Here is a 25,459-nt window from a genome sequence, read left to right on the forward strand (position 1 = left end):
ATATACATATGGGCACTTGGGAGTATAAACTACAAGGCCAAAAGTGAGAAGTGATATTACTGGATATTTGTGATCCGTCGTGTGGCATCCATTAGAAATGTGTGTTGAACACAATAAAGTGACATATCTTCCGCTAAAGATCGGAAATACGGGGGAAAAGAAAGATATATTAAACATTAAAAAATAAACATATATTGCACCACTGTGATGCTATTTATCACAAAAATTATTGTGACTAGTGAGATTAAAGTGAACAATAGCGGTGTAAAGCACCGTCTTTGTAACTTATCACCAAAGAATTAATTTTTATTTTTTGAATTTTTTTAAAATAACCGTAATTAATTTTATAAAGAAGTGCAATTAATGTGTATTTTTTGAGTGCAATAGAGAAAGGGGATAGTCCATATCATAAGGAAGGATCATAATAGGCGAGATATGAACTGATTACACCATTACACAAGGAAAGTATTTTAAGTGGCAACGTTGTAGTTAACTGGTGGTTTCCTTCATCAAAGATGCATAGTCATATCATATTTAGGCTGCGCAACACTTGTTGATGGTTTCCTTCAACGGAATTGCATAGTCATATCACGTTTAAGCAGGGACGTGCAGTCAGGGGAGGCAGTGCCTCCCCTGTCTTAATGCTTAAAATAATACTAAGAAGATCGTTATGACACAGAACATCTTCTTGGTATTATTTTATTAATGAATCCTTTAGCATTTATATTATTTTTATTTTTTTTATTTTTTAACGATGTATAAAACAGTTTTCAATGGGTGTTGGAGGCACCCCTCTTAGTGCCTCCCGATCTCACAGTGAATGGGCCGGAAGCGTGGGGCGGGGCCAAGCATCGGGCACCAAAAACCCATTACAAAAAACCCCGTAAGCGGCACCTAATAGCAGTGCCTCTGTGACAGGGGCGTGCTGTCAGCTCATATGAAAGCACGCCCCTGTCACAGAAACAGATGTGATTGGACAGTGAGCGGGGGCGGCCCTACCATTACAACAACCCACTCTGGATTGTGTCTGACAGGTGCACAGATCTCTGTGCTCCTGTTCGTCCATCCCCGCTTCTCCTGTGTTCCGCCGATGATCCCTGCAGCTGTCTGGGTCAGGTTGCGGCAGGTACTGTCAGTGTTGTTTCCAAACGTTTCCTACATTTCTATGGGTCCCACTCCCCAATGTCCCCGCACCCTAAGTCATCAGCTTGTGCGTGTGCCCACTGTGCAGGGGGATCACTACAGGCACTGGGAGCCTTCCAGCTGCTGTCCTTCAGATGCCCCCCCCCCCCCCTGAGTGGGCAAACATCAGACATACTGTTCCACTCACTGTGGAACACTGAAAGACACAGGGGCATGAAGCTGCTCCGGGGCTCACTTCCCCCTGCACACACAGCTTGTCCAGCGTCAACACAAGCAGAGGATACAATGGTTAGTTCCTGTGGGTCCTCCTTCCCTCCCTGCTCACCAATCTCGTTCTGTTAGCCATCTGCTCACCCCTCCTGCTTAGTACAGTATGTCCCTCCCCTCTCCCATCAGCTTCCTCCTTTCTTCTCAGCTTCCCTTCATCTTCTCCCTCCCCTCAGAGCTCCAAATGCCCGCCCCCACCCCCCTCGCGGCACCCCCACCCCCCTCAACATACTCTCTCTGTCTCTCTCTCTCTCTCTCTCTCTCTCTCTCTCTCTCTCTCTTCTCCTCCTCCTCCTCCCCCTAGTCCTCACTCACACTGGTCCAGCAGGAAAATGGAAGAAGAGACCAAGTGTTATGACAGACAGCCTCAGCATGGGAAGGAGTTAAAAGATACTGGTTTCTATGTAAATGTGAGTACATATATTGTCATTTTAATACAGAATTGTCTGCATTACTACTTTACTGTTTTAACACTCTCTCTCTCTCTCTTAAGTAAATAAATGGATCACCTGCCAGGTCACCTCAACCACTGCTCCCCTACTGTCCTCCCTCCCATCTCCTGCCCATTATTACCCTCCCTGTTCTCAGTCCTCTGCATTCCCATCGCTGTGGCAAAAACCCTGCACACCCTCCTCTCACCCTGCGTCCCCTCTTCTCACCCTGCATCCCCTCTTCTCACCCAGCATCCTCACAAACCCTGCACACCCTACTCTCACCCTGCGTCCCCTCTTCTCACCCTGCATCCTTACCCACCCTGCACACCCTCCTCTCACCCTGCGTCCCCTCTTCTCACCCTGCGTCCCCTTTTCTCACCCTGCGTCCCCTCTTCTCACCCTGCATCCTCACCCACCCTGCACACCCTCCTCTCACCCTGCGTCCCCTCTTCTCACCCGACACACCCCTCTCACCCTGCATCCTCACCCACCCTGCACACACCCCTCTCACTCTGCGTCCCCTCTTCTCACCTTACACCCCCCTCACCCTGCATCCTCACCCATCCTGCACCCCCCCTTTCACCCTGCTTCTCCTTTCACCCTGCACACCTCTCTCTCACCCTGCGTCCCCTCCCACCCTGCACATCCCCTTCTCATCTTGCGTCCTCTCCCACCCTGCACACCCCTCTATCAACCTGTGACCTCTCCCACCCTGCACACCCCCCCTCACCCTGCTTCCTCTCCCACCCTGCACAGCACAACCCCCTCTCACCCTGCACACCCCTCTATCACCCTACGTCCTCTCCGAGCCTGCACACACCCCCTCTCACCCTGCGTCCTCTCCCACCCTGCACAGCACAACCCCCTCTCACCCTGCGTCCTCTCCCACCCTGCACACCCCCTCTCACCCTGCGTCCTCTCCCACCCTGTACACCCCTGGCTCACCTGATAGGACATATTGGGGAGAGGGAAAAAGGAAGGCGGGGAGTCTTCCTTTTTCCCTCTCCCCAATATGTCCTATTCACACCCTGCATCCCCCCTCTCACCTGGTGCCCCTCTCCCACCCTGCACCCCTCTCCCACCCAGAGTCCCAATCCCTAATATGTCCCTCTCCCACCCAGTATCCCAATCCCCCACAATATGTCCCTCTCCCACCCAGTATCCCAATCCCCCACAATATGATCCTCTCCCACCCAGCAAGGGGGGCTTCCTCTGTCCCCTCACCTTATTATCTCCTCCTCCCACCCACTGTCCCCGTCCTTCTCAGTCCTCCCTCCACCATGTATCCTCCTTCTCATCCAGTGCCTCTTGAGGACACGCCCCTTTTTCAGCGCGCATGCCTTTCACGTGTGCCCCTGTGGCATGCGCAACAATACCCCCCGGAGTGGACACTATACCCCCCACTGTGTGTATATATATATATATATATATATATATATACACACACACACAATTTATCTGCCTGCCTCTTTATTAGGGGCCCCACTGTCTGAAGTGCCCCGGGGTCCCCTATAGCCTTAATCCAGCTCTGATTAGGGTTAGACTGCAGGGAGGGGAGGGTTAGGTTTCGGTTGCGGGGAAGGGGGTTAGGGTTAGGCTACGGGGAGGGGGGTTAGGGTTAGGCTGTGGGGAGGTTTAGGTTGCGGGGAGGTGAGGGTTAGGGTTAGGCTGTGGGAGGGGAGGGTTAGGGTTAGGCTGCGGGGAGGGGGGTTAGGGTTAGGCTGTGGGGAGGTTTAGGTTGCGGGGAGGTGAGGGTTAGGGTTAGGCTGTGGGAGGGGAGGGTTAGGGTTAGACTGCGTGGAGGGGAGGGTTAGGGTTAGGCTGTGGGAGGGGAGGGTTAGGGTTAGACTGCGTGGAGGGGAGGGTTAGGTTTAGGTTGCGGGGAGGGTTAGGTTTAGGCTGCGGGGAGGGGAGGGTTAGGGTTAGACTGCGGGAAGGGAGGGTTAGGGTTAGACTGCAGGGAGGAGAGATTAGGGTTTTCCCTGCAGGGAGGGGAGGGTTACAATTAGGCTGCTGGGAGGGAGGGTTAGAATTAGTGTACCTGCCTCCTGCACCACTGACTTTTTGCTGAATAAAACTTTGGGAACCTTAACAAAATCCAGTGAGGTCACCCCTCTTTTGCTCTCTCTCTCTCTCTCTATATATATATATATATATATGTGTGTGTGTTTAATAAAAGTATAGCGCCACGTGTGGGGGTGAAAAGACCAAGTAACAGTCTGGTATGACAATATAGCATTCCCTTATATGCTATGGGGCTTCAGCCGTCACCTAAAGGTTCAGCATTGGTAAGATGCTGTTTCAAAAAAAAGTGCAATGTGGGGAAATAGGGGTTCTGGTGACCAATGGTGTTAAAAGCGTATTTAGAATATATAGATAATATATATATACACACACACAGTATGTATATATTTATATACGTATGTGTGTGCTGTATATAGAAATATACTGCCTATCTCTACACACACATTAGATACATTAGCATACGTCAGGTCATCTCAGTATGCCCCCAGCTCCACCCCAACCCCTCTATCTGCTGCTTCCGTTATGCCACCACTCCTGCCCCGTCCGGTCAGGTATTGCCTCTTTCCTACCCCAGCCCTCTACCATACTTACTCCATTTCCGTCGGGCAGCCAGGTCCTCCTCCTAGGCTAGATATGTCCCGTCTCCTATTACGCATGCATGTCAGAGACCGGACAGACCTTAGCAGATTTACATCATCACTAAGTGCCATTTTCATTTATTTTATCAAATTATAGTGACATAAACAAAGTTTTTTTCCCTTTATAGGCTCTCACAATACATTATTATAACCTCTGTGCAGGGTATACCCCTGTGCAGACCACACCCCAACAACACTGGTCACGCCCTCTGCGGCGGCACACAATAGGCCTTTCATAAATTTCAGCTCCAGGCCCATGTGGTCCTTTATCTGACACTGGGGGCATCTCCGCAGCCACGGTGACCCCATAGTCTGCCCGGCTGACAGGCACCTTGTAAGGCCGCTGCAGACTTCTCTTTGTAGGTCTACCTGGCGGGGTGAGAAGGGCTTTATGGCAGGGGGATTACTGCAGCAATGGACAAAATAGCATTCACTTCCACTCCCTCCCCAGTCCCAAACACTAATATACGTTTGTTATTTTATAAAAATGTACAACATATTAGCCGCCTGTTTGATGAGCAGGCAAGCTGCGGGCATTGGTGGCATTGTAATGAGATGTGAAATGGCAGTGTGAGAGTTAGATGGTGGTGATTTTGTAGGCCATTAGTGGCAGTGGCAATGATTAGCAATAGCGGGCATAAGGGGCGGTGGCAGTAGCAGGCATCGGCTCGGGGGCAGTAGCGGGCATCAGCTCGGCGATGGTAGGGGTCATCGGCGGGACTCAGTAGACATTGTGGCTGCAGTGCCTCACCAGCCACTGACCTCACCGCACGCCACTGCGTTTAAGGTGCGCATTGTGTGTTCTTCTTTAGAGAAAGTCTTGATGATAATCCACATCAGGCTAGGGGTTGGTATTTTACTGAAATAATAAAAAATATTGACTATTGATATCTAATCTAAAGGAGAATAATGTTACTAGAAAGTTGCTGAATCTAGATAGTAAGAAACAATGGAATATTTGTGAAGGTTAGGGATTATATGGAAAAAACGAGAGTGAATGGAAGCAGGAAAATTAGAGAAAGGGGGCTATCTCGAAAGCTTCATTAAGTCCGAACGGTGATAAGGTCTTTAGTTCATGGATCCAGAACATTTCTCTTTTGGAGAGTTTGTTCAAGATATCTCCCCCTCTTTCACCAGGTTTGACGAGTTCTATTGCTTTAAAAAATATGTTTTCTGGATTCGATTGATGTTTTTCAATGAAGTGTTTGGGGACTGTATGATTGTCGATTTTATTTTTGATGTTCCGAATATGCTCCTGGATTCTTAATTTTAGGACCCTTTTGGTTTTACCAACATATTTAAGTCCGCATGTACATTCAAGCAAATAAATTACCATTGTAGAGTTGCAATTTATGTATTCTTTAATGCTGTATTCTTTTGTGTTGTTGTGGTTGCTAAATTTTTTCCTGACTGGATGAAGGTATTTACAAATGTTACATTTTCCACATTTAAAGCAACCTTTGCAATTAATAAATGTGTTATTTCCAGGTTTATTTTTGCTTCGTAAATGACTGGGTGCCAAAATATCTTTCAAATTGCTGGTTTTTCGGAACACGATGTCAGGTTGTGGTGGAAGGATTTCTCTTAGTATTGGGTCCATCAACAAAATATTCCAATGTTGATTGATGGATTTCCTAATTATTGATTCTTGATTACTGTATGTGGTGATGAAAGGAGTGAAATTGTCGGGTTTCTTTTGTATCTGTTTAGTGAATAGCTCAGATCTTTGTTTCTTGGCGGTTTTTTCTAACGCTTTGTTGATCACATGCTCTAGATATTTCCTGTCTTTGAATCTGGTGGCATATGTTGTGAGTTGTTGTTGACATTCTTGTTCATTACTACAGTTGCGTTTAATCCGGTAGAACTGTGAATATGGAATATTGGTTTTCCAGTTCTGAGCATGACAGCTGTCAAAGTGAAGATAACTATTAGTATCTACTTCTTTTATGTAGTTGCTCGTTATGATCTTGGATGAAGTGGTGGAGAGAGTTAGGTCCAGATAGTGTACATTTTCTTTATTCATCTCATACATGAATTTCAAATTGTATTTGTTCATGATGAGTATTGAAAAGAATGACTTGAACGATTCTTCGTCTCCTTCCCAGATGATTAATATATCATCTATATAATGCTTGTAGATGATCAAGTTGCTGATGTACAGATTGTTATTGTATATACAATCTTCTTCCCATGCACCCATTAGTAAATTTGCGAAGCTAGGTGCAAATGATGTGCCCATGGCTGTTCCACAGGTTTGTAAATAGAATATCTGTTGGAACATAAAGTAGTTATGGCCCAAAATGAATTGCATGAAATCGCAAATTGCATTCTTATGGGTTGTAGAGAGTTCAGGGTCTTTGTCCAGGAATCTCCTGCAGGCCTCTATCCCTTTCTCATGGATGATGGATGTATACAGGCTTTGTACGTCTATTGTGATCCAAATATAGGAGTCCTTCCATTCTACTGAGGATAATATGTTGATGATACTGCTAGTATCTTTCAGGAAAGATGGTAAGCAAATCACATATTTGCACAAAAAAATTTCAACATATTCTGATAGATGGCTGGTGAGTGAATCAATACCTGCGATGATAGGTCTGCCCGGTGGTTGTGTAAGGTTTTTATGTATTTTTGGGAGATAGTAAAATGTTGGTATTACTGGTGTTGCTGTCAGAAGGTATTGGAATTCATTTTTATCCAGAGTATTATTGTGAAAATAATGTACCAGCAGACTTCTGAGTTCTTCTACAAAATTGGTAGTGGGGTCGTTTTGAAGTTGCTTATAAGAGGATGTATCCTGAAGAAGACGTAGTGCTTCGGTTTCGTATGCATCTCTGTCGAGGATTACAATCCCGCCTCCTTTATCTGCTTGCTTTATGACGAGTTCATTATTATCTTGTAGCTGTTTCAATGCTTCTTTCTCCTTATTCTTCAGGTTTGGATGGCTTGGTTTCTTTAGTTCAATATCACATAGGTCCTTTTTCACCAATTCCTGGAATACATTGATGTAATTACCTTTGGATTCCAGGGGGTAGTAGGTTGATTTTCATTTCAGTCCCGATTTAGATGGTTCAGTTGGGTCAATTGACTTTTCTTGTTTTGCGAAATGTCTTTTAAGAGTAAGGGTTCTTGAAAATTTGTTGATATCTATGAATGTGTCGAATCTATTCATTTGTTTGTCAGGAGCAAATTTAAGACCCTTACTTAATAACGATATTTCTGTCTCACTAAGGGTATGCCTAGATAAATTGAAAATGCCTTGTTCCACGGGGTTCGTTACGGTAGGTACCGTCGTTTGTTTGTTCTTCCTACGCCCGCCCCTTGTGCCTCTTCTTCTTGAAAACCTCTTTTCATGGGGGAGGTCCCTTTCAGTCTCTCTTTGAAGAATGTTTTCCTTGTCGAGAATAAATTCTCTGTTGGGTCCGGTGATAAAAAATCAGAGTCACTGTTGGACTCCAATCTTCGGAGAGCTGAAAATCTGTTATTTGTAGTGATGAGTCTTGAGGTCGAAGGTTTATTTTTGTCTTGTTCATGGTACGTTTGTTGTCGATTTTGAGGGCGGGTGTTCTTAGTCCGATAGGGTGTTGTTTTCCATTTTCTTTGTCTTTGGTCCTGATATACAGGAATGTGTTGATACTTGGTATCCTGGAATCTACTCCAATTCTGTATTTTGTTGTGAAGATAATCTTGTTTGTCCCTGAAGAATTTCTTTTGTTTACCTTTAATCACATCTTCCTCAATATGTTCAAGCTTTTTTGTCAGTGTCAGGTCATTTGCTTTAAACTCTTCTTTATCTTTGTGTATAGCGAGTTTTTGTTCTTTTGCTTTGAGCTCCTCCTCAATCTTAATAAGAACTTTCTGCTTCTCTAAAATGATTAGCTTAATAAGGTTGATTGAACAGTTGTGTAAAGTCTCATCCCATTTAGAGATGAATTCCGGGTTGTCTAGGCCAAAAGTAGGTCTTTTTAATAATCTTAGACCCCTAGGGATCCTGTTTACTGTTATATATTGTTCTAAACCTTTTACTTCCCACCATGCTTTAATTTCTTTTGTTAGTAACCTTTCTGCCTCCCAGAATAAGGAATCCATATCATTTTCATTATGTGTATTTATATCAGCATTTGTGGAACCTTCATTAAAAATATGATGGCAGAGGTCGTTCCTTTTTTCATGACCTCTATTTTTAAACATTATTGGTAAGAGCACAAAACACCAGCTGCCAGAAGGCAAAAACCAAAAAGAAGATATAGAAATAAAGACTACGGCGCTTAGGTGCGGCTTTGTGTTATCTATACCTTAAATTTTAAAAATAACCTTTTTGTAAGAAATAGAAAAACACTTCTCACAATGTTAAGTGAGTGGCAGCTTATAATACATAAAGATGTGCTTGGCATGCACACATAAAAATTTAAAGGAATTGGTGACAATAAGCGCCCAAGAGTTCCACAAATGCAAAAGAACAAAAACTCGCTATACACAAAGATAAAGAAGAGTTTAAAGCAAATGACCTGACACTGACAAAAAAGCTTGAACATATTGAGGAAGATGTGATTAAAGGTAAACAAAAGAAATTCTTCAGGGACAAACAAGATTATCTTCACAACAAAATACAGAATTGGAGTAGATTCCAGGATACCAAGTATCAACACATTCCTGTATATCAGGACCAAAGACAAAGAAAATGGAAAACAACACCCTATCGGACTAAGAACACCCGCCCTCAAAATCGACAACAAACGTACCATGAACAAGACAAAAATAAACCTTCGACCTCAAGACTCATCACTACAAATAACAGATTTTCAGCTCTCCAAAGATTGGAGTCCAACAGTGACTCTGATTTTTTATCACCGGACCCAACAGAGAATTTATTCTCGACAAGGAAAACATTCTTCAAAGAGAGACTGAAAGGGACCTCCCCCATGAAAAGAGGTTTTCAAGAAGAAGAGGCACAAGGGGCGGGCGTAGGATGAACAAACAAACGACGGTACCTACCGTAACGAACCCCGTGGAACAAGGCATTTTCAATTTATCTAGGCATACCCTTAGTGAGACAGAAATATCGTTATTAAGTAAGGGTCTTAAATTTGCTCCTGACAAACAAATGAATAGATTCGACACATTCATAGATATCAACAAATTTTCAAGAACCCTTACTCTTAAAAGACATTTCGCAAAACAAGAAAAGTCAATTGACCCAACTGAACCATCTAAATCGGGACTGAAACGAAAATCAACCTACTACCCCCTGGAATCCAAAGGTAATTACATCAATGTATTCCAGGAATTGGTGAAAAAGGACCTATGTGATATTGAACTAAAGAAACCAAGCCATCCAAACCTGAAGAATAAGGAGAAAGAAGCATTGAAACAGCTACAAGATAATAATGAACTCGTCATAAAGCAAGCAGATAAAGGAGGCGGGATTGTAATCCTCGACAGAGATGCATACGAAACCGAAGCACTACGTCTTCTTCAGGATACATCCTCTTATAAGCAACTTCAAAACAACCCCACTACCAATTTTGTAGAAGAACTCAGAAGTCTGCTGGTACATTATTTTCACAATAATACTCTGGATAAAAATGAATTCCAATACCTTCTGACAGCAACACCAGTAATACCAACATTTTACTATCTCCCAAAAATACATAAAAACCTTACACAACCGCCGGGCAGACCTATCATCGCAGGTATTGATTCACTCACCAGCCATCTATCAGAATATGTTGACATTTTTTTGTGCAAATATGTGATTTGCTTACCATCTTTCCTGAAAGATACTAGCAGTATCATCAACATATTATCCTCAGTAGAATGGAAGGACTCCTATATTTGGATCACAATAGACGTACAAAGCCTGTATACATCCATCATCCATGAGAAAGGGATAGAGGCCTGCAGGAGATTCCTGGACAAAGACCCTGAACTCTCTACAACCCATAAGAATGCAATTTGCGATTTCATGCAATTCATTTTGGGCCATAACTACTTTATGTTCCAACAGATATTCTATTTACAAACCTGTGGAACAGCCATGGGCACATCATTTGCACCTAGCTTCGCAAATTTACTAATGGGTGCATGGGAAGAAGATTGTATATACAATAGCAATCTGTACATCAGCAACTTGATCATCTACAAGCGTTATATAGATGATATATTAATCATCTGGGAAGGAGACGAAGAATCGTTCAAGTCATTCTTTTCAATACTCATCATGAACAAATACAATTTGAAATTCACGTATGAGATGAATAAAGAAAATGTACACTATCTGGACCTAACTCTCTCCAACACTTCATCCAAGATCATAACGAGCAACTACATAAAAGAAGTAGATACTAATAGTTATCTTCACTTTGACAGCTGTCATGCTCAGAACTGGAAAACCAATATTCCATATTCACAGTTCTACCGGATTAAACGCAACTGTAGTAATGAACAAGAATGTCAACAACAACTCACAACATATGCCACCAGATTCAAAGACAGGAAATATCCAGAGCATGTGATCAACAAAGCGTTAGAAAAAACCGCCAAGAAACAAAGATCTGAGCTATTCACTAAACAGATACAAAAGAAACCCGACAATTTCACTCCTTTCATCACCACATACAGTAATCAAGAATCAATAATTAGGAAATCCATCAATCAACATTGGAATATTTTGTTGATGGACCCAATACTAAGAGAAATCCTTCCACCACAACCTGACATCGTGTTCCGAAAAACCAGCAATTTGAAAGATATTTTGGCACCCAGTCATTTACGAAGCAAAAATAAACCTGGAAATAACACATTTATTAATTGCAAAGGTTGCTTTAAATGTGGAAAATGTAACATTTGTAAATACCTTCATCCAGTCAGGAAAAAATTTAGCAACCACAACAACACAAAAGAATACAGCATTAAAGAATACATAAATTGCAACTCTACAATGGTAATTTATTTGCTTGAATGTACATGCGGACTTAAATATGTTGGTAAAACCAAAAGGGTCCTAAAATTAAGAATCCAGGAGCATATTCGGAACATCAAAAATAAGATCGACAATCATACAGTCCCCAAACACTTCATTGAAAAACATCAATCGAATCCAGAAAACATATTTTTTAAAGCAATAGAACTCGTCAAACCTGGTGAAAGAGGGGGAGATATCTTGAACAAACTCTCCAAAAGAGAAATGTTCTGGATCCTTGAACTAAAGACCTCATCACCGTTCGGACTTAATGAAGCTTTCGAGATAGCCCCCTTTCTCTAATTTTCCTGCTTCCATTCACTCTCGTTTTTTCCATATAATCCCTAACCTTCACAAATATTCCATTGTTTCTTACTATCTAGATTCAGCAACTTTCTAGTAACATTATTCTCCTTTAGATTAGATATCAATAGTCAATATTTTTTATTATTTCAGTAAAATACCAACCCCTAGCCTGATGTGGATTATCATCAAGACTTTCTCTAAAGAAGAACACACAATGTGCACCTTAAACGTGATATGACTATGCAATTCCGTTGAAGGAAACCATCAACAAGTGTTGCGCAGCCTAAATATGATATGACTATGCATCTTTGATGAAGGAAACCACCAGTTAACTACAACGTTGCCACTTAAATACTTTCCTTGTGTCATGGTGTAATCAGTTCATATCTCGCCTATTATGATCCTTCCTTATGATATGGACTATCCCCTTTCTCTATTGCACTCAAAAAATACACATTAATTGCACTTCTTTATAAAATTAATTACGGTTATTTTAAAAAAATTCAAAAAATAAAAATTAATTCTTTGGTGATAAGTTACAAAGATGGTGCTTTACACCGCTATTGTTCACCTTAATCTCACTAGTCACAATAATTTTTGTGATAAATAGCATCACAGTGGTGCAATATATAATGTTTCTTTTTTAATGTTTAATATATCTTTCTTTTCCCCCGTATTTCCGATCTTTAGCGGAAGATATGTCACTTTATTGTGTTCAACACACATTTCTAATGGATGCCACACGACGGATCACAAATATCCAGTAATATCACTTCTCACTTTTGGCCTTGTAGTTTATACTCCCAAGTGCCCATATGTATATTAATTCCTGACGATTCCGTCCGTAACTCCGGCTTTAGCGGAAGTTACGTCATTTGTTTGCGTTCCACACACTTACTTCCGTGATATATCGGAAGTCACGTGACCGCCAAACTAAGACGGATCACCACATCTTCTACAGTCACCTATAATCACTAATCAGCCTAGTTCTTCATCCCTACACATCTTCTTAATGAGGCCACACACAAATAACCCTGGTCACTTTATTGTCTAGACCGATTTCAATCGGAATACGCCGACCGGAAGTTACGTCTGTGCCATACGCGGAAATGACGCATGCGTTCCACATGCGTTCCACAGTAAATTCCGGACGCTTCTTTGGCGTTTTAAGTCACTTCTCCACCTCGTTCTTCCTAGTTCTTTCTTCCTTCTATCTCTCCACCTCACTATTATATATTGTCACTTTTTGAGTGCAATTAAAATCCCCTTTTTAATTCTACAACAATATTTCAGTACATGACATCACAGGAAGTGATGTCATCATAAATTGCCCAAGCAGGGTATAAATAAAGCATGCCTGCTCTGTTTGTCTATTCCCTTGATGAAGTCCTGCTGAAGACGGACGAAACGTGTTGGGATTACCTGCTGACACTTCCTCTTATGGACAGATAAGCCATTTTATCACTCTGAATTCTGTACGCATGCATTCCAGTTATTTATGGACAGATAAGCTAGATATAATCTTTCATCCTGTACGCATGATATACAGCTATTCACATATTTTTATGCATCTTTATGTATTTTTATGTAATTTTTTGTATTAAATAATTTAAGTTTTTATATATACACTGCCTAGGCTATATACTGATTACATACTTGGGAATATGCTATTTCCCTAATTAAGCCTAAGGGGTATATGCAATTGCGGTCGAATTCGCGGCAATTTTCGCCGTTTTTTAATTCGACTCAATTCGACAGGTGAATCCCGGAAGGTGGCTTCCGGAATTCACCATATTCAATGAAAAACGGATTCGCCAGAGTCGCGGGCGAAAATCGGCCGATTTGGCGGATTTTGCCGCGATTTTAAAAAACGGTAAAAAAACGTGAAAAACCCGGAAAAAAAATGGCGTGGGGTCCCCCCTCCAAACCATAACCAGCCTCGGGCTCATCGAGCTGGTCCTGGTTCTAAAAATGCAGGGGAAAAATTGGCCAGGGATCCCCCGTATTTTTAAAACCAGCACCGGGCTCTGCGCCTGGTGCTGGTGCCAAAAATACGGGGGACAAAAAGAGTAGGGGTCCCCCGTATTTTTAACACCAGCATCGGGCTCCACTAGCTGGACAGATAATGCCACAGCCGGGGGTCACTTTTATGCCGTGCCCTGCGGCCGTGGCATTAAATATCCAACTAGTCACCCCTGGCCGGGGTACCCTGGGGGAGTGGGGACCCCTTCAATCAAGGGGTCCCCCCCCCAGCCACCCAAGGGCCAGGGGTGAAGCCCGAGGCTGTCCCCCCCCATCCAATGGGCTGCGGATGGGGGGGCTGATAGCCTTTTGTGATAATAAAAAGATATTGTTTTTTCCAGCAGTACTACAAGTCCCAGCAAGCCTCCCCCGCAAGCTGGTACTTGGAGAACCACAAGTACCAGCATGCGGGAGAAAAACGGGTCCGCTGGTACCTGTAGTACTACTGGGAAAAAATACCCAAATAAAAACAGGACACACACACCTTGATAGTAAAACTTTATTACACACTACCGACACACACATACTTACCTATGTTGACACGCCGACTGCCACGGTCTCCGACGATCCGAGGGTACCTGTGAAAAAATTATACTCACCTTCCAGCGTCCAGAGATAAATCCACGTCCAGAGAGTAAAATCCACGTACTTGTTTAAAAAAAAAACCCCGCAAAAACCCGCTCCATACCGGACTAGAAAGGGGTCCAATGCTTTCACATCAGACCCCTTTCTCCCGAATGCCGGGACATCACGTGACTCCTGTCACTGACGTCCCTTCAGCCAATCAGGAAGCGCTACTTCCGTGGCGCTCACCTGATTGGCTGTGCGCTGTCTGTACTGTGACAGCACATCGCAAAGCCGCTCCATTACTTTCAATGGTGGGAACTTTGCGGGTAGCGGTGGGGTCACCCGCCGGTTAGCCGCTGACCGGCGGGTGACCTTACCGCTAGCCGCTAAGTTCCCACCATTGAAAGTAATGGAGCGGCTTTGCGATGTGTTGTCACAGTACAGACAGCGCACAGCCAATCAGGTGAGCGCAACGAAGTTGCGCTTCCTGATTGGCTTAGAGACCTTTCTGTGACAGCTGTCACTGACAGGTCTCATTCGTGGAAAGGTGTCCCATGTGTCAGCATGGGACCCCTTTCAGTCCGGCATGGAGCGGGTGTTCGGTTTGTTTTTTTGCCAAGTACGTGGATTTATCTCTGGACCATGGCTGAGGTGAGTATATTGATCTTTTCTTTTCAGGTATCCGTGGATTCTACATGGAGAAGAGGACCGATGTCGGCGTGTGAACATAGGTAAGTATGTGTGTGTCGACGTATGAAATAAAGTTTTACTGTCGACGGTGTGTGTGTCCTGTTTTTATTTGGGTATTTTTTTCCCAGTAGTACTACAGGTACCAGCTGGCCCGTTTTTCTCCCGCATGCTGGTACTTGTGGTTCTCCAAGTACCAGCTTGCGGGGGAGGCTTGCTGGGACTTGTAGTACTACTGGAAAAAACAATATCTTTTTATTATCACAAAAGGCTATCAGCCCCCCCATCCGCAGCCCATTGGATGGGGGGACAGCCTCGGGCTTCACCCCTGGCCCTTGGGTGGCTGGGGGGGGGGACCCCTTGATTGAAGGGGTCCCCACTCCCCCAGGGTACCCCGGCCAGGGGTGACTAGTTGGATATTTAATGCCACGGCCGCAGGGCACGGCATAAAAGTGACCCCCGGCTGTGGCATTATCTGTCCAGCTAGTGGAGCCCGATGCTGGTGTTAAAAATACGGGGGACCCCTACTCTTTTTGTCCCCCGTATTTTTGGCACCAGCACCAGGCGCAGAGCCCGGTGCTGGTTTTAAAAATACGGGGGATCCCCTGTCAATTTTTCCCCCGCATTTTTAGAACCAGGACCAGCTCGAAGAGCCCGAGGCTGGTTATGCTTTGGAGGGGGGACCCCACGCCATTTTTTTTTATGATTTCACCGTTCCAGCATAAAAAAAAAAAAAAATAATAATAATATTTTAAAAAATATATAAATAATATTTGTGCCTCCAAAAAAAAAAAAAAAAAAGTACCTAATCCCTTCTAATATAAATAGATCTGCTATTCCCCCCCAAAAAACACAAAAAAAACCATGTTTAAATTTTTTTTATTTGTTTTCACCCTCCAAAGTGTGGCGGATTGAAAATGACGAATGTGCTGTCTAAAAGCACTGCTGTCGAATTTCCAAACTTGAATTGAATATGCTTTGGTCGAATTGCAGCACTTGTATCATTGCAGAAAAGTCGAATTTGCAAAAAGTCGAATTTCAAAAAGTCGAATTTTGAAAGTCCGTTTTTTGGTCGGAAAGCACTGAATTGCATAGGCGATTTTTTTTTTGGTCGAAAATGACCCGAAATTCGACAATTTCGGGAATTCGACCGCAATTGCATATACCCCTAAGTGTTTTATTGTCAGTGTTATACTTTGATATTGTACAAAACAGTACACACTATGTTTGCTCTTCTTTTTTTCAACATGTATTAAGCATCCAAGAAGCATCGCCTGAAATTAGCTTCTCTGGTTTTCAGATAAGTTATTCTAACTGGTTTCAATATAACCACCCTTGATACCTTCATTTATACTCACCTTGTTATATAAATCACACTCTTGGGCGCTTATTGTCACCAATTCCTTTAAATATATATATATATATATCTTTATATATATATATATACATACATATATACAGAATATATATATTTATAAATTATTTTGAAGGAGGAACTAGATATGTGGGAGGCAGTTAAATTCCTGACAGTCAGGATCCCGGCGGTTGAAATACTGACGGCAAAATCCTGACACCCATTAAATGCCGACGGTCGTGCACAGAAACCCCACTTGACGGTGGTCCACGCCACCACCTGAGGTGGAATAGGTTAGTGTGGCGACCAAAGGTCACCATCAGGCCCGAAGCGTGGCGAGCGCAGTGCGCCTATATGGGGACACGCTGCGCTCAAGGTTGGGATTCTGACTGTCTGGATTTCGGCGTCGGGCTTTCGACCGCCGGGATCACGACTGTCAGGATTTCATACTGAACCCCTTTTATTTTGGCACAATGTAAACTTGAAATACCTGACTTTATTAAGCACTTACAGTAGAGATGAGCGGGTTCGGTTCCTCGGAATCCGAACCCCCCCGAACTTCAGCCTTTTTACACGGGTCCGAGGCAGACTCGGATCTTCCCGCCTTGCTCGGCTAACCCGAGCGCGCCCGAACGTCATCATCCCGCTGTCGGATTCTCGCGAGGCTCGTATTCTATCGCGAGACTCGGATTCTATATAAGGAGCCGCGCGTCGCCGCCATTTTCACACGTGCATTGAGATTGATAGGGAGAGGACGTGGCTGGCGTCCTCTCCGTTAGAATAGATAGAGACACTTGAGTTGATTATTTAGTAATTTTGGGGAGCATTAGGAGTACTCAGAGTGCAGAGTTTTGCTGATAGTTACTAGTGACTGACCACCACCAGTTTTATTTATTATTTAATATAATCCGTTCTCTGCCTGAAAAAAAAACGATACACAGTCACATACCATATCTGTGCTCAGCCTCAGTGTGCTGCATGATAATATCATCTATATGTATATCTGACTGTGCTGAGTGCTCACTGCTCACACAGCTGAATTGTGGGGGAGACTGGGGTGCAGTTATAGCAGGAGTACAGTGCACACTTTTGCTGCCAGTGTGACTGACCAGTGACCACCAGTATATTGTCTGCCTGAAAAAGTTAAACACTCCTGTGGTGTTTTTTTTTTATTCTATAAACGCATTCTGCTGACAGTGTCCAGCAGGTCCGTCATTCATTATATTATATAAATATTTACCTGCAGTAGTGTTATATTTTTTTTGTTCATCTCTATCATCTTTATCATCTTTATATTAGCAGACACAGTACGGTAGTCCACGGCTGTGGCTACCTCTGTGTCGTCAGTGCTCGTCCATAATTGTATACCTACCTGTGGTGGGTTTTTTTTTTCTATCTTCTTCATACTAGTAGTTTAGGAGTCTGCTGACAGTGTCCAGCAGGTCCGTCATTATATTATATATACCTGCAGTAGTGATATATATATATTTTTTATATCATTATCATCTCTATACTAGCAGACGCAGTACAGGTGTCCACGGCTGTAGCTACCTCTGTGTCGTCAGTGCTCGTCCATAATTGTATACCTACCTGTGGTGGGGTTTTTTTTTCTATCTTCTTCATTCTAGTAGTTCAGGAGTCTGCTGACAGTGTCCAGCAGGTCCGTCATTATATTATATATACCTTCAGTAGTGATATATATATATTTTTTATATCATTATCATCTCTATACTAGCAGACGCAGTACGGTAGTCCACGGCTGTAGCTACCTCTGTGTCGTCAGTGCTCGTCCATAATTGTATACCTACCTGTGGTGGGTTTTTTTTTCCTATCTTCTTCATACTAGTAGTTTAGGAGTCTGCTGACAGTGTCCAGCAGGTCCGTCATTATATTATATATACCTGCAATAGTGATATATATATATTTTTTATATCATTATCATCTCTATACTAGCAGACGCAGTACGGTAGTCCACGGCTGTAGCTACCTCTGTGTCGTCAGTCACTCGTCATCCATAAGTATACTAGTATCCATCCATCTCCATTGTTTACCTGAGGTGCCTTTTAGTTGTGCCTATTAAAATATGGAGAACAAAAATGTTGAGGTTCCAAAAATAGGGAAAGATCAAGATCCACTTCCACCTCGTGCTGAAGCTGCTGCCACTAGTCATGGCCGAGACGATGAAATTCCATCAACGTCGTCTGCCAAGGCCGATGCCCAATGTCATAGTACAGAGCATGTAAAATCCAAAACACAAAATATCAGTAAAAAAAGGACTCAAAAATCTAAAATAAAATCGTCGGAGGAGAAGCGTAAACTTGCCAATATGCCATTTACCACATGGAGTGGCAAGGAACGGCTGAGGCCCTGGCCTATGTTCATGGCTAGTGGTTCAGCTTCACATGAGGATGGAAGCACTCAGCCTCTCGCTAGAAAAATGAAAAGACTTAGGGGTATATGCAATTCACGGCGAATCGCGGCAAATTATCGCCGTTTTTTAATTCGACACAATTCGACAGGTGAATTCCGGCAGGTGGCTGCCGGAATTCACCATATTCAATAAAAAACGGATTCGACATTTCCGCGGGCGAAAAACGGCCGATTTGCCGGATTTTGCCGCGATTTTAAAAAACGGGAAAAAACGGGAAAAAATGGCGTGGGGTCCCCCCTCCAAAGCATAACCAGCCTCGGGCTCTTCGAGCTGGTCCTGGTTCTAAAAATGCGGGGGGGAAATTGACAGGGGATCCCCCGTGTTTTTAAAACCAGCACCGGGCTCTGCGCCTGGTGCTGGTGCAAAAAATACGGGGGACAAAACGAGTAGGGGTCCCCCGTATTTTTCACACCAGCATCGGGCTCCACTAGCTGGACAGATAATGCCACAGCCGGGGGTCACTTTTATACAGTGCCCTGCGGCCGTGGCATTAAATATCCAACTAGTCACCCCTGGCCGGGGTACCCTGGCGAAGTGGGGACCCCTTCAATCAAGGGGTCGTCCCCCCCAGCCACCCAAGGGCCAGGGGTGAAGCCCGAGGCTGTCGCCCCCCCCATCCAATGAGCTGCGGATGGGAGGCTGATAGCCTGGAGTAAAATGTCTGAATATTGTTTTTTCCAGTTGTACTACAAGTCCCAGCAAGCCTCCCCGCAAGCTGGTACTTGGAGAACCACAAGTACCAGCATGCGGGAGAAAAACGGGCCCGCTGGTACCTGTAGTACTACTGGGAAAAAAATACCCAAATAAAAACAGGACACACACACCGTGACAGTAAAACTTTAATTCATACGTCGACACACACATACTTACCTATGTTCACACGCCGACATCGGTCCTCTTCTCCATGTAGAATCCACGGATACCTGAAAAGAAAAGATCAATATACTCACCTCAGCCAGGGTCCAGAGATAAATCCAGGTACTTGGCAAAATAAAAAAAACGCAAAGACCCGATTCTGCGGACTGAAAGGGGTCCCATATTGACATATGAGACCCCTTTCCCCGAATGAGCCGGGACCCCACGTGACTCCTGTCACTAAGGTCCCTTCAGCCAATCAGGAAGCGCTACTACGTGGCGCTCACCTGATTGGCTGTGCGCTGTCTGAACTCAGACAGCGCATCGCACAGCTCCCTCCATTATATTCAATGGTGGGAACTTTGCGGCTAGCGGTGGGGTCACCCGCCGGTCAGCGGCTGACCGCGGGTAACCCCCGCAGACGGCAAAGTTCCCACCATTGTAAGTAATGGAGAAAGCTGTGCGATGCGCTGTCACAGCACAGACAGCGCACAGCCAATCAGGTGAGCGCCACGTAGTAGCGCTTCCTGATTGGCTGAAGGGACCTTTCTGTGACAGCTGTCACGGAGAGGACTCTCAGCATTCGGGGTAAGGGGTCCCATGTGTAAGCATGGGACCCCTTTCAGTCCGTTTGGTCGGGTGTCCGGTTTGTTGTTTTTTTACAAGTACGTGGATTTATCTCTGGACCCTGGTTGAGGTGAGTATATTGATCTTTTCTTTTCAGGTATCCGTGGATTCTACATGGAGAAGAGGACCGATGTCGGCGTGTGAACATAGGTAAGTATGTGTGTGTCGACGTATGAAATAAAGTTTTACTTTCACTGTGTGTGTGTCCTGTTTTTATTTGGGTATTTTTTTCCCAGTAGTACTACAGGGACCAGCGGGCCCGTTTTTCTCCCGCATGCTGGTACTTGTGGTTCTCCAAGTACCAACTTGCGGGGGAGGCTTGCTGGGACTTGTAGTACTACTGGAAAAAACAATATTCAGACATTTTACTCCAGGCTATCAGTCTCCCATCCGCAGCCCATTGGATGGGGGGGGACAGCCTCGGGCTTCACCCCTGGCCCTTGGGTGGCTGGGGGGGGGGTGGACCCCTTGATTGAAGGGGTCCCCACTTCCCCAGGGTACCCCGGCCAGGGGTGACTAGTTGGATATTTAATGCCACGGCCGCAGGGCACTGTATAAAAGTGACCCCCGGCTGTGGCATTATCTGTCCAGCTAGTGGAGCCCGATGCTGGTGTGAAAAATACGGGGGACCCCTACTCGTTTTGTCCCCCGTATTTTTTGCACCAGCACCAGGCGCAGAGCCCGGTGCTGGTTTTAAAAATACGGGGGATCCCCTGTCAATTTTTTCCCCGCATTTTTAGAACCAGGACCAGCTCGAAGAGCCCGAGGCTGGTTATGCTTTGGAGGGGGGACCCCACGCCATTTTTTTCAGGGATTTTACCATCCATCTATAAAAAAAAATAAAAAAATAAAAAAATATTATTTTAAAAAATATATAAATATTACTTGTGCCTCCAAAAAAGACAAACCAAGTACCTAATACCTTCTAATATAAATAGATCTGATATTACCAAGAAGAAAAGAAAGAAAAAAAAACATGTTTTAAATTTTTTTTATTGGTTTCACCCTCCAAAGTGTGGCGGATTGGGCCAGGTGTTTGTGTCGGCCACTTGGGTCGCTTAGCTTAGCCATCCAGCGACCTCGGTGCAAATTTTAGGACTAAAAATAATATTGTGAGGTGTGAGGTGTTCAGAATAGACTGAAAATGAGTGGAAAATATGGTTATTGAGGTTAATAATACTTTGGGATCAAAATGACCCCCAAATTCTATGATTTAAGCTGTTTTTTAGGGTTTTTTGAAAAAAACACCCGAATCCAAAACACACCCGAATCCGACAAAAAAAATTCGGTGAGGTTTTGCCAAAACGCGTTCGAACCCAAAACACGGCCGCGGAACCGAACCCAAAACCAAAACACAAAACCCGAAAAATTTCCGGTGCACATCTCTAACTTACAGTACAAGTGCCTCCAGGAAGAGGATCTAATAGCGGGCTGAGTGATAAGAAGCAGCAGCAACTGGAGGGACTGAAGTAGGGTGGAGATTACAGCAGCTGCGAAGACACACAGCAAAGACAAGTGCACAACTCGTGATTTGCAGGTCTTTAAAAGGGGTGGAGCCAAATATTGGAGGGGCCGGGCTTACATTGAGGGCTGTGGCAATGGCTCCCTTACATGAAATAAACTATTTGGTCTGTCAGGAGGGTTTCTGGGTACTCAGAACTCCTCCCCCCCTGTGTCCGCTAGTGCTCCCTCCCCTGCAGCCTAACCCTCCCCAGGGGTGCCTAACCCTATCCCCCCTTCCCACAGCCTAAACCCCCCCCCCCCCGCACACCCGCAGCCTAACCCTTCCCCGTGGCCCAAACCTAACCCCTCAGCGTGGCTTACCTCTTCGGTGGCCTGGCATCCACTTGTTCGGAATCCCATCTGTTGGAATTCCAGCAGTGGGTTTGTGAACCTAGTTGGAATGCTGTTGCTGGCATTCCGAACAGTGTCGGGATTCCAGCGCCAGCATTCCGACTGCCGGGATCCTGACAGCCGAAAGCCTGACCAAATCCCTAGGTGACTCCCTGACTCATTACATACCTGTGCTTCATTTGTATATCTAGGCTTGCCATAATATCCCTTCATTCAGGACACCTATGATTAACACCCTGTGGCTGATTAATACTAGGTGGAATGCAGACTTGAATTTATCCAGCCACAAAACACTGTGTAAATCATAGATGTCTCTGCTAAAAGTGATATTATGGCAAGCCTATGCACAGTACATCTATTTAATAATTTTCTGAGGCTTGTCCTATTTCCAACATGCATGCGCAGTGGGAGCCGGGATACATGCCCTAATGGCTTCCACTGCTACTGGGATGGCAGTGGAAGCCACTGGGATGGCAGGGCAGAGTGTGTGTGTGGGGCAAGGGGGGAAGGGAGGAAGGGGCAGAGGCAGAATGGAATAGAGGAGAATGTAAAGGGGACGGAAGAGCAGCAGACAGAGAGGGGCATTGAGGGTCCTTTTACTAGTCTTTATAATAATCGCCCATGGAATGTCGCCCAACCCTTACACTCCCCACCAACAGCTCTTACTGCAGCGACGGAGATAGGAACACGAGAAGTGAACTCTGTGGCACCACGTATAATTATTACGGGGGAGGGGGGGTTTGAGTTGGGATGAACGAGCATATGCTGGGTACATGTTACTAATATATATATATATATATATATATATATCTCTTGCTCATTACACTCTACCATATCTTCTAGAGCCTCTACTACCGAGTTCCTCCCTGAAGTCTTTTGGTAGTACTGGGTCATGCTCAATGCTTTCTTACTTCTTTATCCACGTAAATAAGAAACTATACAAACCTTTGTAGGAATGCAAAGAATAATGGGGTAGATGTATGTGCTTTCTGCAGTTCCTGCTTCACCGTATGAGGCAGCTCTCAGCCGGGTTTTATGGAACAGCAGCCGATCGCACAGCAGTCGATCAGGTCTGAACTGCGCATGCACTGGCGCCACAGTGCATCGGCGCTTGCCAGACAGCTGTCTCAGCCCTGCGATCACCTCTGCCTGATTGACAGGCAGAGGCGGCCGCCGGGTGGGAGGGGGCGGGCCGGCGATGTTTGGCCGACATTTAGGGTGCAGTCCGGGCAACGCAGGCTTGCCGGAACCGTTGGGGGAGTGGGCCGTGGTGGCTGCAACCCTCACAGGACTTGCAGGAAGCTACTCCTAAAGTACAAAAGCATCGCCGCTGTGCGATGCTTTTGTACTTGTGCGGGGGGGTCGGGCTTGACATGGGGGGCGGACTAGCCCTGTGCTGGGCGACCCCCGCATGTCTGTGTGACTGATCGTAGATGTGCTAAATTTAGCACATCTACGATCAGGTCTGAATTAGGCCCATAGTGCATACTACAATAACGTATGTCGCGCTGTGTGCATAGGAAGGCAATGCATACCTAATGTATTAATGCTTAGGTGGCTTTTCAACATTCGATAATCCCCCTCTGTCACCTCACCAGGTCGGGGCTGGCGTTGCAGCACTGTAGCTACTTCATTGTGTGTTGTGTTATTTTGTTTTTAAAACAACTTTATTGGCTGGCCACGAGTGGCATCCTTAGGGCTCCTCTGTGCATGCACCGGGTCACATGGCATGTTTGCTGGGAGCTGGGGAGTTGGGACATGCGCGCTGCATTGCTCGCCTCAGGTCCCTGGAGTTCTTACAGATGAATTGCGCATGCCCAGGGTGACAGGCGCGGGGCCCGGTGAGTGGGATGATTACTGCGCATGCTCAGGAAAATGCCAGGGGGAGGAATAAAGATTTGATATGAACAGAGGGCCAATGTTCATATATTAGGGTGAAGTGTGTGGGCATATCACCGTGATACAGGGCCGTAACTTAGTGAGTGCCGATGGTGCCTTGCCTTGTATGAAGGGCGCACCATCTGGCAGCACCCGGTATGGGCGTTATATCCAGTGAGGCACTACTGAAAGTCCCACCTGCTGCAGCCTGTCTTCAGCCGCCGCAAGGGACGTTGAGCGGTGCTGCTGCTGCCATGTGGTAGCACACACCCCTGTGCCCTTATTCTGTCCGTGAGTCCAGCTGCCGCCTCTGCAAGGGAGTGGGAGCACTACTGCAGCCTCTAGCTCCCGGACATAAGTCTGTCTGGAAGCCTTGGAAGCCGTATCCCCCCCCCCCCCAGGTGAGTAACACACACACACACACACACACACACACACACACACACACACACACACACACAGGCAGACACACACTCTGCCTGCCTAAAGTGTTTAAAAAAAAGGGTCTCTGTTGCTGTAATATGTAAAAAAGGGGGACTCTGCCTGCTTAATGTGTAAAAAAAAAAAGGGGGACTCTGCCTGCCTAATGTGTAAAAAGGGGGGACTCTGTCTGCCTAATGTGTAAAAAGGGGACTCTGCTGCTGTAATGTGTAAAAAGGGGGACTCTGCTGTCATAATGTGTAAAAGGAGACTCTACCTGCCGTACTATGTAAAAGGGGGACTCTGCTGCTGTAATGTGTAAAAAGGGGGACTCTACCTGCCTAATGTATAAAAGGGGACTCTACCTGCCGTACTGTGTAAAAGTGGGACTCTGCTTGCTGTAATGTGTAAAAATGGACTCTACCTGCCGTACTGTGTAAAAGGGGACTCTACCTGCCGTAATGTGTAAAATGGGTCTCTACCTGCTGTACTGTGTAAAATGGGGACTCTACCTGCCGTACTGTGTAAAAGGGAGCTCTGCCTGCCGTAATGTGCAAAAGAGAGCTCTGTGGACATGCCCCTTCCCCATGAAGCCACGACCCTATATTTTTGCGCGCGGCTATGGCGTGCATTGGCACTGTTTTGTATATGGTGGTGGTGGGGGGCGCCAATGCTGTTTCTTGCACACAGCGCTAAAATTAATAGTTACGGCACTGCCGTGATATATCATAATACATCTGCCCCAATGTTAGTTGTGCGTATAATTGGTTAAAATGCTATCAGCCCTCATTAATAAAATTTCATCAACCTAGCAAATACAATTGATAGACTCTACAGTATTTGTAATTATTTTGATATTTTATTTCTATTTCATTACTATTTCTTTTTTTAAATTCTGGTTTGCATATAAAAATGTAAATTATAATAATGTGACTTTTCAAAATATAGAAACACTTTACCAATATTTTTTTTAATGATTTGTAAATACAG

At 44.8% G+C, this 25,459-nt stretch overlaps 1 protein-coding gene across 9 annotated transcripts in view; it reads left to right on the top strand.

Annotated features, from left to right (window-relative positions):
• HFM1 (helicase for meiosis 1) overlaps positions 1-25,459 on the top strand; it is a 984,377-nt gene that overhangs the window by 784,186 nt on the left and 174,732 nt on the right. The window lies entirely within an intron of this gene.

This window comes from Pseudophryne corroboree, chromosome 9 (assembly GCF_028390025.1).
Source record: "Pseudophryne corroboree isolate aPseCor3 chromosome 9, aPseCor3.hap2, whole genome shotgun sequence".
NCBI lineage: Eukaryota > Metazoa > Chordata > Amphibia > Anura > Myobatrachidae > Pseudophryne > Pseudophryne corroboree.